Raw genomic sequence first — 12,575 nt, 5'->3', positions numbered from 1 at the left:
AACGAGACAAGATTTTATGAGGAGACACATCATTAGCCTATCGTGAGGATGGTCATGCTCTGTTGCATAGGACGGGAATGTGTCAAGCCATGATGGACCACACGTGTTGCTCCTGACCTACACTGCACCGCATGTAGAGCAGCAGCAGACGCCTTTTGTCTTCACCTCCCAGCTCCCGCCTCTCCTGCTAACGCCCTTGCCCAATGCCAATCTGTAGCAGAGGAAAACAAATGGGATTGGGAGGACAACTGTCGCAGCAGTGATAGACAGAGATTTATATAGAGGGATGAGTTGGGAGAGTAATGGAGTTGTCTACGGCAGATCCAGTCCCCACATCTGTCCAGTTCTACTTGGCAGCACTTCTGAGAAATTCAGTGGGGAGAGAGATATGCAGGTGTTTTTTTTCCCCTCGCAAACAGATGCATCAACCTAAGCTGAGCCAAGCAGCAGACGGACAGCTCTGTCAGATGCATGAAAAGAAAAATGTTTTGTGCAGGCCCAAGCTGTGCATTTGGGAGAGATGTGCTTTCAGCAGTCTGCTTAAACAAAGTGGCTGTTTTGCATTTTTTTGGCAAAACTGTCCATTGTCTTTGTTCTGGCCTTCATAGCAAAACAGAATCACCTGAAGCCCTCGGGAAACAGTGGGAAGAGAATCTGATTCACGACATCCGGGATAATTGAACAACACAAACATAGTTGGTGGAAATACTGCATTCTGTGTGCATCTGCATCCTCTAAATGATGTCCAGGCTCAACAGAATACAATACCTCACTGGCACCTGACTCACATTAGCACTTAGTCACTTGCTGACTGAGGTCTGCTCTGCCTGTTTTTAGTCCTGTATGCAACCATCAATCATTATGTGCTTTTAAAATGATGTCTCCTTGATGAATCACATAATTAGAGGCAACTGAAGCCAACTCCATTCCAGACAAGATAAAGACTCTAGGCAGGAACACGGTTTAGAAAAAAAAATAGTACTGTGCCAAAAGAGAAACAGAAACAGAAGAAATGTGTTGTTGTCTTTGTGTAGTTTCAACAAAAGTTGACTTTGCTTTGCAGTGAGAGACTTTGCAGCACAAAAAAGAAACTTTTTGCCTTAGTCTAACAAAAGAAATGCCTGAAAAAGGTGTGTAGATGGGGGGCTAACTATACAGACCTTTACAGGGAAAACAAGTTATTCCTGTGGGAATGTACAGAACTGGATCTGCTAAACATTGACCTCCCTAGGAGGAAGGAGGCCTTGGCCACAGCTAGTTCTTTATGTGTAATATATAAGAAATGGATGGAACTAGGCCATGTTCTTGGTCTTGGTTGCCATTCCAGTTACAGAGTGAATCAGTGAATCAACTATCTTATTAATGTCAGGCAAAAACAACAGTATTTTACTACTTCACATCTCAAGTGACAAAACACTGACATGCTCAGTTCACTTGAGCAGAAAAAGACAAAAATCCCAAGACATATTTCCCAGCTCATCACACCTCAGCTGCTGCCTGACGCAGCACTGTATCTCCAAAAGACAGACACGCTTTGTTCTTTAACAATGTTTCCTGCCCACTAAATCTGGAGGCCGCGACCCGCCAAGATGCTCCTCTCCTTCCTCTGGTTTCCAGCTGGGTTACAGTGGGAAGTCGTGTTACGGCCTCAGACTTGTACCTGGCTCTGCTGCGGGAGAGGAAGCAGGAAATACTCGCCATAGCAGGGCTGCTTTGTACACTATAGGGGATAATGGGCTTCGTGCAGAGACATAGTTGCGTCTCTGGGCTATGTTCCACATCAGCACATTTCAGCCCATCCACACTGTCTGGACAGGAAAAAACTTTTTTACTGTCATCTGCCTCATTGCTCTGGGTCTTTGGCCTTATGCTCAGCTGTGGTTTTTCTTCTACCTAATGTAGAAGCACAGCCAGTGTGTGATGTGAAAAACAAATGACATGATATTAAGCTAATGGTCTGAAGGTGGACAAATCCATAACAAAACAATAAGAGGAGGGTCAGGCTTTCATTAGGCCCTGTGTGTATCAGGGACCAAAACACATGCAAGTCATGAGCCATAAATTCAGTTTGTTGTTCACACATTAATCTCTGACCTCACATTCAGGGGGAGGAAAAAAAGATTCCAGTCATTTGCAATGAAGAGACTTGTAACCAGGCCAACAGACGACTGTAATCCACGCTCTGATCTGATCAGTGTTACAGCAACAGGAAAACCAACTCGGTGATAAAAACAGCTGCATCCCAGACGTCTTGCATGATTTTCATCCGCGGCAGAGCTGACAGTGATTTTGATCCAAACCCCAGGAGTACAAGGCTTTTACAAAACAGCATTAGTGCTGAATGTAAACACACATTCAGCCAATACGAAATAATACAGGTAACTTTAGGTCAGACTAAAAAATAAATCTGATTATTATTGTATTTATTCTGCCCATTTCAGAGAAGAATTATCTGTCATCTATAAGTGTTTTTTCCAAGGATAATTTAGTGTAAATCAGTGGACACTGTTGACAAATGCCAACCCTGCTGGTTCTGTCCACAGGCTGCTGCTGGATTTAGTACTAATTATGTAACTTTCATTAGCTAGGCTCACAAAAAGAAACATAATAAACAGCACACTCTGTTTAAAACCAAACTTATTTCTTATATGAATCTTTTTAGCAGGTATTTCTGCTGGAGCCATAAGACTTTAATTCCATCAACTCTAAAGATTCAAGTATGAGGTCATTAATTCATGAAGTCTAGGACAGTCAAGGACAGGAGTTCATGTTCATAAAGACTCTGATTTATCTTCAGTTAATTGGACTCAGACTCAAAACTACAGACGTCACACGAACGTCTCCCTGCCTCCAAGTTCAAACCCCAGGGACCGGACCTGGAATCTACCTGAATTTTCTATTACTGACATGTAGTCTGAATTAAACCTTAATTAAACCTTGAATTAGACTACAGGATGAAACCAACGTGTCTCCAGACAAACTTTACTCTGGACAAAAACTTTCTTCAGTGAATTGATTCAGACTTGAAGTGAAATCTGCAATCTTCTACAAGTCAGATATTACTGGGAATACTTCACATCAACAGATTACCTTAGTTCCTAGGGTCTGACTGAACATCAACATGACACGACCTGATCTTTACTCCTGTGACTCAGACTCAACTTGGACTTCATTTTGGAAGTTTTGAAGGTGACCTTGACCCCGATATATATATATATATTCCTTGTGCTCAGTGAAGATCTGAATAAATATCTTCCTTCTGTGAACTCTTGGTGTCACTCAAGAGCCCATCCCCGACACCTTTCCGAGACACTCCATGCATGGCAAAACAAACATCTCCACGGACCATAGATCACACCTCACTACCAGTAAAAAATAAAGCCATTGACAGCTTTATATTGGCCCGGGAAAAAAACATTCCAGAAAAGGCAGACAGCAGAAATCCTGCTGGATGAAGGGGGAAAAGGCAGTTGAAAGAACATAAGTTCATTTTAATTTGCACCATGGACCCTCTGAGCACCTATAAAAAAATCCCAGGCACATTGGAAAATGATATTGTGCCATTTATGGAGATAAGCACTTTCCCAGTCTTTGAAATGGAACAGAAACGGCCGTGCAGTGCAGTGCATGTTTACCTGGCCCACGGCTACAGCTTTACTGGTCTATATCATCTGGACCAGGGCATTAAAACACACGTGCACAGAATTGACTGGTGCCTGTGCTTTTATAAGTCAAGTCAACCAAACACAATGAATGGTTTCATTTTATTACATTCATACGATGTGTTTTCTCTCTTGAACTACGTTGCTGCTGTCCTTCCTCATGTATTTAGGAGATCACTTTTAGTTCACCTTGATGCCAACACTTTAGAACCCTGAGTGGTGCATTGAAATTCTTCTGTCAATGTTCTGCTGCAGCAGACAGAGGAGGAATTTGATGAATGTCTCTTCTGGTCTCAGACATAACTGCCCCCATAGATTACTGAAACACATCGGACACCGGCTGACACAAATGTGTTTCAATGACGGCTCATCTTTCTTCACACTCATTTTTCTTTCCTTTTTTTCCAAATTTGCCAAGGACCTTTGGACAAACCGATCAAAAATATCGTCCAATGGCAGTCCAGTCTTGTTTTTAGAAGAGACAAACTTCAGTGAGAGAAGACAGCAGGACAGCTTCAGCTGCATTTTTTATTTATTTATTTTGAAGGACAGCCAAATTGTGAATATCTATCATAAATAGATCAAACACACCTACGTTGTATTAACAACGGTTCTCTTTGATTGTATTTGATTTGTATTTGTGCACCGCTTCAAACAAACCGCTATGGGTTCCTGATCACTCCTAAAACACATTAGGCAACAGAAGCTTAAACATCTGACAGGAGTCATCTACTGTACGTCTTGACTTGTCAGCACAGAACCTTGGAGGAACATTTGCTCACAGTCTAACTGCAGACCCAGCCCTTCTCGGTCATCCACAGTGGTATTATTAAAGGTGATAAGCACTTTAAACATTTCTTGGCTACTGAAGCAAATCACACCTTCCTTTCTCACAGTGTATGACCTGAGGCAGCATCTACCGTTTACACAGCTAATAGTTATTGAGTTGGCATCAGAACTGTGTCACATTAAAATGGATGTCAAAGTCAAATCTTTGTCTGATCAAATAAGTCATAAAATTAGTTTTGCATTTTCTCCCAATAACTCCCAAGATAACTTTTTTAAATGTATTTTTCACTTTTGAATATTTCCATTAAAAGCTGAATTGACTATTTGCAATCGAAAGGGTGAAAAAAAAAGAATACTGTAAATACTGAGGAGATTTATTTGATATGATGCTATGGTTTTATTTTTGAAGAAAAGACTGTGTGTGGTAATTTTTTTCTTAAGGTGTTTAACTAAAGTGCACACAATTTCCAACAGTCTTTCTCTGCTGAACTCAGAAACCCTTCATCTCTGATAATATGTGCGTCTACTATCCTAACAATTCAATTAAAAAAGTTGATCATTTCCCCCTGCAGCTGTCTGAGGAGTGGCCCACCCAGCATCCGCTCAGACCCAGGACCATAGAACAGAACAGAGCAGGAGGCTGAATTACAGCACACATCCCAGTGCTGTTAATTACAGTAGTAGGAGGAGGTCTGTTCTAATTACTAAGAAGGGCTGACAAAGCCGAGTCAGCCCAGAGAGCAGGGAGCGTGAGGCCGCCCTCCTCCTCGTCACTCTGTGGTTTGGCTTTAATGAAGACCCTCTGACTTCTCCTCCAACCTACCAGTGTGTGGTGGCTGCTGGTGCCGCCGTTTTCCAGTAAGCCAGGAAAACCCGTTCTCAATTAAAGCCCATTACAACCTCAGTTTGGACGTGCCAGCTGTTCCACCAGACTTGTTTAGGACCAAATTCAGGTCCCTGTGCATAAACAGGGACTTAAGATTACACTAACCCTCTCACAATAACACTGAATCTATTTAGCTTTTGGAGTTTAAAGAAAATGGATGTGGTTTTGGATTTTGAAATGGATAATCCTATATTTTGTTTATTATTTTGCAATTTTTAAAAGTAAATACTTATTAGGAAGTGGTTATTCCCATCCTGGATGTGATTCCCATTCCGCAGGTCACATGTTAGACATCAGGAAGTCGCAGCACAGCTGCTGTTTGCTGTAATGATCAACTTTACAGCTAACATAAAAGCCAACACTGGGTGGCGTAGAAAAGGACTGTGACTTTCATCAGCAGCTGACTTCTCCTGGCTCAGACATCATTATGTGAAACACAACACACTTCATTTGATGGCACCTGGAAAACAACTCATCATAAACTGATCATTATGACACTTTCATTCTTTACTTCTGTCTTGGCCATATTTCATTCTCCCTCCATCTGCGGCTCCCATCTCCCTCCTTCTTCCTGTATCCGATTCTCCACCACAGCACCACCTTTCCCTCGCTCTCTATCTCTCCCTCTCCTGCCGATCCATCTAACAGTGGGGCGTCGGCGCATTCCATCTTCAGTGTGGGAGCTCTGTGATAGGGGTTAATGGACTGGGCAGGATGAAGCATTGTGTCCCGCGGTCGGAGATTGCCATTTGTTTTGTGTGGGATCAATGAAGAGATCCAGGGTTGGTGCCCGCTGGAGATGATGAACTAATGTCTAACCACACAGCCATAAGAAAGTGTCAGTGGGAAAACACATCAAATCTCAGCGTCAGTTTTGCTTTAATTTTGCATTTTTTTGCAAAATATTTACATCATCAACGCTTGAAACGCTCCCCTTGAATATTTCACAACATCTTTAAGTCACAGGGAAACTGGAGGGAAACAACGACAGATGTTAATTTGGTTGGTGGAGGAGTCGACGACAAGGCGAGAGGAGATGAAATCCATATTCCTTAATCGTGTTTGCTCCCTTGGGGATTTAAAAGATAGTTTCCACCACAACAGTGTAAATGAACTGACAACATTCACTTATGGAGGAAGTGATGCAGTTGATAGTTGCAGTCATTGTGAATTTAGTAACTCTGGTCTGGAGGCCAGACAGTTGTTACACAGAAAACTGGTAATTAAGGGGAATTATGTGATTTTGGTGCTGGTTGAAGAGGAAGCAGGGCTCTAAGTACTGACACAGACAACAGTAAATACTGACTGAACAGGGACCAGGACTGACAGGTAATGACATCATGGACACTTTATCTCACTAATGTGGATGTGAAGTCACTAAAAGTGGCATAGTTGCAACCAGAAAACTAATCTCTCTAGATTTTTTTTTTGAGTAAAAACTTCCTCAGGGCCAAATGTTTGTCCCAGATGAACGTGATCTGCCCCTGGGCCTCATGTTTGACATACATGTTTTGCATAAAGCCACAGGAAAGGTGAGGAGAGGAAAATGAAAGCAAATTATCAAAGAACACCACTAACTCTGTGCTAAATGTGAACCCTTTCACAGCAGTTATGAACTATAAAATTGTCCACTATTAATAAGGGCAACTTTTTCACCATTTTACTTTCAACGCCTGAGGAGCTCTCCCTCCAACAGTTAAAGTGGAGCGGCTACCACTAGACCTTTTCCAGTCCGGTTCCTTCCTCCACCTGTTTATCCCTCTGCCTTACACCCCAGGCCAGACACAGCTGTCTGCCTGGAGCTACAGTGTTATCTAGTCATGTGAGAACCATGTCGTATAAAGTGAAAATCAAAGATACCAGGGCCTGTGCTCCCCAGCCCAACACGGTCCTCTGTGACCAATCGGACACACACTGGGATGGCCGGATTTCCTTAAGCTGCCGTGCAGAATCAGGATCCGCGTGGGGCCCTGGACTGGAGGATCACAGCTCCTGCACTTTGTTTATTTAATTTGGCTGTGCATCATTATCTCATGGGTGGAAGGGGCTTGAGGTGAATTTGATGCATGGTGATGAGTCAATGCTTGTCTTCTCTTGCACGCAATCAGCTGTCCATACTGTCCAAATCAAACATCACATTAAAATGCAGGGATCCGTATCCCAATGAAATTTCACCCTCAGAGATCTGCGCTCCGTCCCTGGAGCTCATACAATTAGTCACATTTATCATTGTTGAATGTTTCGCAGCTATGAAAACCGGGCACAGCGCCATCACCTTGTAGAGTGCTGATTGAATTTAACTGTTCTCTCACCCCTGTCCTGCCCCCTTGTTAGGCAAAGTGAATTTTACTAATGCTTGCTGTGGGCTAATGCCTTCTTTTACAAGCCTAATAAGAATAATGGCTCGTCATAAATTCAGAGTCGTCCTGATCTTATGAGACGGGCTGTAAAATGACGTATGAATTATATCACTGCTTCCTGTGCACTTAACATATGAGGAAAGGACTCGGAAAAACCTGAAGATCCACAGCACGGCGAGATCTACTAGCTGAAGCGGAACACAGCAAAGTGGATCAGCGGCTCCAGGAGAACAGACCAATCATCGTGTAAGTCATTAAACACCACCAAACAAGGCCATCAGTATCTGCTCCCTTTGCTGAGTGCACGGATTTGTCTAACATGACTGCTGGCGGGGGAATATTCATCTGAATGATGAAGCTGCTCATTGGTTTAAAGTGAATGAAGTTAATGAAGTGTTATTCCAGTAGTTAAGCTTATTAAACCCAAACATTGGTCTAATTTGTGACCTCACATTTTTAATAGCCACTATTAAAGTGTGGCTAATTCTGGGAGCAGGCTTTGATGCCTGGTTTGGCTCTAGCTAGTAGCAGACGTTGGGAAATTAGAGCTCAACACCTACTCTTTCATTCATTCACAGCCTGGGTGGATTGCTGTGCCATCTGCGGCAGACCAGAGGTGGGATTTGTCAGAATTGCTTAAAGGTCTTGGTCTCACTGAGGGACAAACTTTCCAATTCAAACAAGGCAACTGTTCTGGTTTTGCCATCTTGTTGTTTCTGTCTCCCATAATTTGATGCTGGCCTGTGCTGCGAGTTGTCAGCTCCAAAGATTCTGTAGTATACTTTGATGCTAATTGGAATGATATTCAAAATACACATCCTTACCACTGAGCCACAGTGGGATCAAAACATGTTAATAATGTTGTACTTGGTGAGAAACACCCTGCTGAGGCGGTGATGAGGGCTGACGATCAAGTGTGGCACCACAGCCTTGGCAGCAGGAGCTAGTGATGATATTCTAGCTTCACAATGGAACATTCTGCACAATGCATATTGTCATCAAATACCAGATAGAATTTCAAATACAGTTAAATTAAAAAAACTGGGTTTTCATAAGATTGAGTTTCGGTTGAAAATGTCAATGAGTACAAATACAAATAAGTGTTTTTTCCTATTAAAAAAAGTTATAATTTGTAAATATTTGTAAAAAGGGTTTTCCAACATCATACTCAACTGTCATCTGTCCATGTCAAATAATGCTGTGCAGCTTTTTACAGTTTGCTGTTGGGAATTCCCACACAGGCAACATTGGGGACAACCAGACAACAAAGACAAACTCCGAACAGCCATGAAATGTAATTAAGAATCTCCTGAGTCCATTCAGCTTCAGGGCTGCTCGTCCCTGGAGGTCTTCATAAAAAGGCTTAGCTGCCCTTCCATCCATCCTCACAGTTCAGAGGCTAAACCAGCGCAGAAATTGGACACTTGCTCACTGTGAGGGTCCCAAGCGTTCAAGACTCTTAAGAGCAGAACAAGCAAGGGTTAACTCTGGGACAGTCTCCCCCAATGTTGAGGACTCGCCTTTGATTGTCCCTCCATTCATGTGTAGTGTACTGCTGAAAGGGGAACCTGACACTGACGTCGGTGATGTCCTGCAGGAGGGGCTGATAACTGATCTCATCGGACACAGATCCAGTGTGTGAGATGCCGTCCAACTTTTAAGGACAGTGACAGCTGTGTGACAGATCTGGGCGTTAAAGAACGTTTGGGACCCCCTAGAGATGACAGGCTCTTGGCCCATCTCAACAACTGATTAGGGGCCCGGGCTATTGAAGATGCTTGACCACATTTCTGTCCGTCTTTCACCACAACTTTTCCACATGCTGCTGGTTACTCCTAACAATCTGCAGAAACATTCGGAGACTGTATGCATGTCCTGCAGGAAAGTAAAGTAATATTGCACAAATGAAAAAGTTTTTTGTAATTTTGTTCAAGTTTAGTTCATTTTGCCTCAAATTTCCTACCTTGTTGTGTTTCTCAGTCCTGTGGACATTATAGTAGGCCTCCAGTCGGTTACACATGCATTTCACTGTCAACAGGTCTTCTGACATCAGATAAAGTTACCTTCAAATCACTGGCTCCTGTGATGTAATGTCAAAGGTCAGTATGTTGGTTAAACTGAGCTCATTATCTCAGGTAATTATGGAAACAGAAACCCTAAAGTCAATTTCTATTTTCTAATTACTTTCTATTGTAGATGATGTATTCTGTATTATTATATACATCAGGTAGTGGATCAGATATGTATCCAGATTTTGTTTTTTGTCATTCATTTTTATTTAATTGCAAAAAATAAATAAATAAATAAAATAAAAAAAATCAAAAGGCCCGTTGCAATTTAACATGTTCATGCCTAACATCAGCAAAATTGCTCATTGCTATGGCAGAGTTTCTTCTTCTCTTGGCTGTTACCTTCCTGCCAATCGTCAGTCTGTGGGTGTTGAGTTACAGGAGGCCCACCTCTTATTATTTTCATGGGAACCAAGGACGAGCTGTCCTGTGCTGGTGAGATGAGAGGATATTTATATGGATGCATATAATGTTGTGTTCCCAGTACTGGGGGACATTTAGCAGCCTATCTGTGAATAGCATCAGAGGCTTTCAGCTCCACACAGTCATTAATATCACAAGGGTTTATGTGCTTCATATTGCCTCCATGCCAGCTGGGACTGCATGCCTGATGAGCTGGCTAGCGTGGTAGAGGATGAAGCATTCTTCCTCATAACCTTATTCACAGTGTGTACTCAGCATGGCCCAGTGTCCACACATTATCACTTTGTCTCCATTACGGATGAGTCACAGCCCGTGAGCTGCCCTAACTTGATCATTCGGGGGGATGTTTCAAACATGTTTTATTTTTTTGTTAAAAACAGACTTGTTGAGGTTTTAATTACATCTGGATCAACATTTTTCTCAGCTGGGTCAAACTGCCTGAGGCGTCTGACTGATGTATTGGCACTGTGAGATGAACTGCCATCTCTACTGGAGCAGTATGAAGACCAGGGAAGAGGAAGGAGTTTAGCTTAAGATTTGGACGCAAATGGAATGTCTGTCTCTCGAGCAGATTGCAAGATATGTTAGTCACACTGTAGGCCAGTAGGGTATGTCAAAAAGATTTAAGACAGGCATTGTAATTTCAAAATGAGATATTTAAATTGTTAAAATCTGAAGTCGCTCAGGTCTCCAAAAGATTTGAATTAAATAAAACAAGTCTTTAACACTGGTTACATCATATTTGATCAGGTTTGCCTTGCTGAATTTTCCCTTTCACACCTTTACCCAACATTCACCTTTTGCTACGAAGTAACTTTGCCCATTTGTGTTGTACAGTCTATTTAGAAAAACAAAAACAAACCCTCAATATTCAACTTTTGGACAAGTTTAAGCCATGTCTGGTCTAACCTTTAGTTTTCTTTCAAATAGGACCATCGTATTATTATTTTTACTCCTTTGTTTTAGTAGGAGTACCTGACTACGCCTATTAATCCTTTTTCTAAAGTGTAGGAAAATCAAAATATGTTACACTCCTGAGTAGAAGACATGATCAGAAGAAAAAAAACAACCAAAAAACTTCAGCTTTGACAGAGTTATGTCAAATGATCCCAAATCCCTAGGATAAACTTCACATTGAAGCATTTCCTTGTTCTGTGGTTCATACTGATGTTCTTCACAGACACATTTAAGCAACAACAATAGCGGCTCCATTTGAATACAGATGAAGAATTCAAATGCAGGTGCTGAATAACATCCTGCAGGGGTCGGACCAGAACTAATGCCCCGTAGGTTGGCTGCCATGCAGTTCTGAGGCAGCTGCCAGCGTACCCTAGCAACAAGTACCAACAACATCCAAGGGCTACCAGCCCCCCCGACGTGAGGGCCTAGCAGTCCATGTATCCCAGCATGCTTTGCCACTGTGTTGCCCTTCACCTCGCGCCCTGCCATAATGGCAGCATGGAGAGATGAAAAGACTCATGTGACATGAGTGGACATAGTCCCCTCGGCCTCACGCTGCTCGCTGCCTTTTCAGACACAGCTCACATGCAGAGAGGGAAGACACGGTGCAGCTTGGGCAACAAGAGTCAACACAATCACACAGAACAGAAGTTGTGTTCTTTCTGCTTTTTTGGGGGGTCTTATCCCAACAAAGGACGTCTGACAACGTACCTGCAATTTTGGACACTCTGTGGTTCATTTTCTTCTCCAATGGTGCAGAATATTAAAGCTTTATTTCCGCCTGCAGATAACAACTCATTAGAGGTGATTCCTGATTCCTTTACTGACCAGGAGGAGTTAAAGGAGAAGAGGAAAAACACTGTTGCAGTGAAAAATCTGTTGCAACACACTTTCACTTTCACAATCCAGCAGCCACTGCAGACAAAAAGTTACCCAGTAACATTGACTGTGTGAAAAAGCACCATCTGTGCTCAGAGCCAGCAAGCCACCGCACCACGGCCATCATTTCTGCACTTACGCTACATTCTGACAGTAATGGGACTTTAAATCAGTGACTTGCACCCCAAGGGTTCATTACAAGGTGACAAGCCATTGTTGCTGCTTTGATGACAACAAGTGGCAGTGGGGGAGGGCGGGGGTGTGCTGGAGAAAGTGAAGCAGATGGTACGGAGAGATGACAATGGTGCCATTTCACAGCATATCCTCCACCTGTGGCGTGACGGAGGCGGCTGCCGGGGTCTTTTGATGCCTGCTGAGACCAAGGCAATAGATGAACATATCTCTTTCTAACAGCTTCCATATCTTTGCTGATTGAGATGTCTAGACGCACACAACAGAGAGCACTGGATACAATTCTGAGAGGCATGGCTGAACTTTTTTGTAGAAAAACAAAATATACAGTGGAACTTTCAAAAGGAGTTCTTTG

At 42.6% G+C, this 12,575-nt stretch overlaps 1 long non-coding RNA gene across 2 annotated transcripts in view; it reads right to left on the bottom strand.

Annotated features, from left to right (window-relative positions):
• Window positions 1-12,575, bottom strand: part of LOC112487396 (uncharacterized) — a 42,032-nt gene that overhangs the window by 15,722 nt on the left and 13,735 nt on the right. The window contains exons 2-3 of one of the 2 annotated variants that reach the window (XR_003050453.1): window positions 9,661-9,777; window positions 5,506-9,572 (exon numbers count right to left, since the gene is read on the bottom strand). This is a non-coding gene — a long non-coding RNA (uncharacterized LOC112487396). Of the gene's footprint in view, window positions 1-5,505; window positions 9,573-9,660; window positions 9,778-12,575 lie in introns of those variants that run through there. The other variant, XR_003050454.1, reaches the window with a different exon arrangement.

This window comes from Cynoglossus semilaevis, chromosome 8 (assembly GCF_000523025.1).
Source record: "Cynoglossus semilaevis isolate Cse_v1.0 chromosome 8, Cse_v1.0, whole genome shotgun sequence".
Lineage (NCBI taxonomy): Eukaryota > Metazoa > Chordata > Actinopteri > Pleuronectiformes > Cynoglossidae > Cynoglossus > Cynoglossus semilaevis.
Note: the sequence above shows the minus strand (reverse complement) of the source record. Positions and strands in the feature narration are given on the sequence as shown.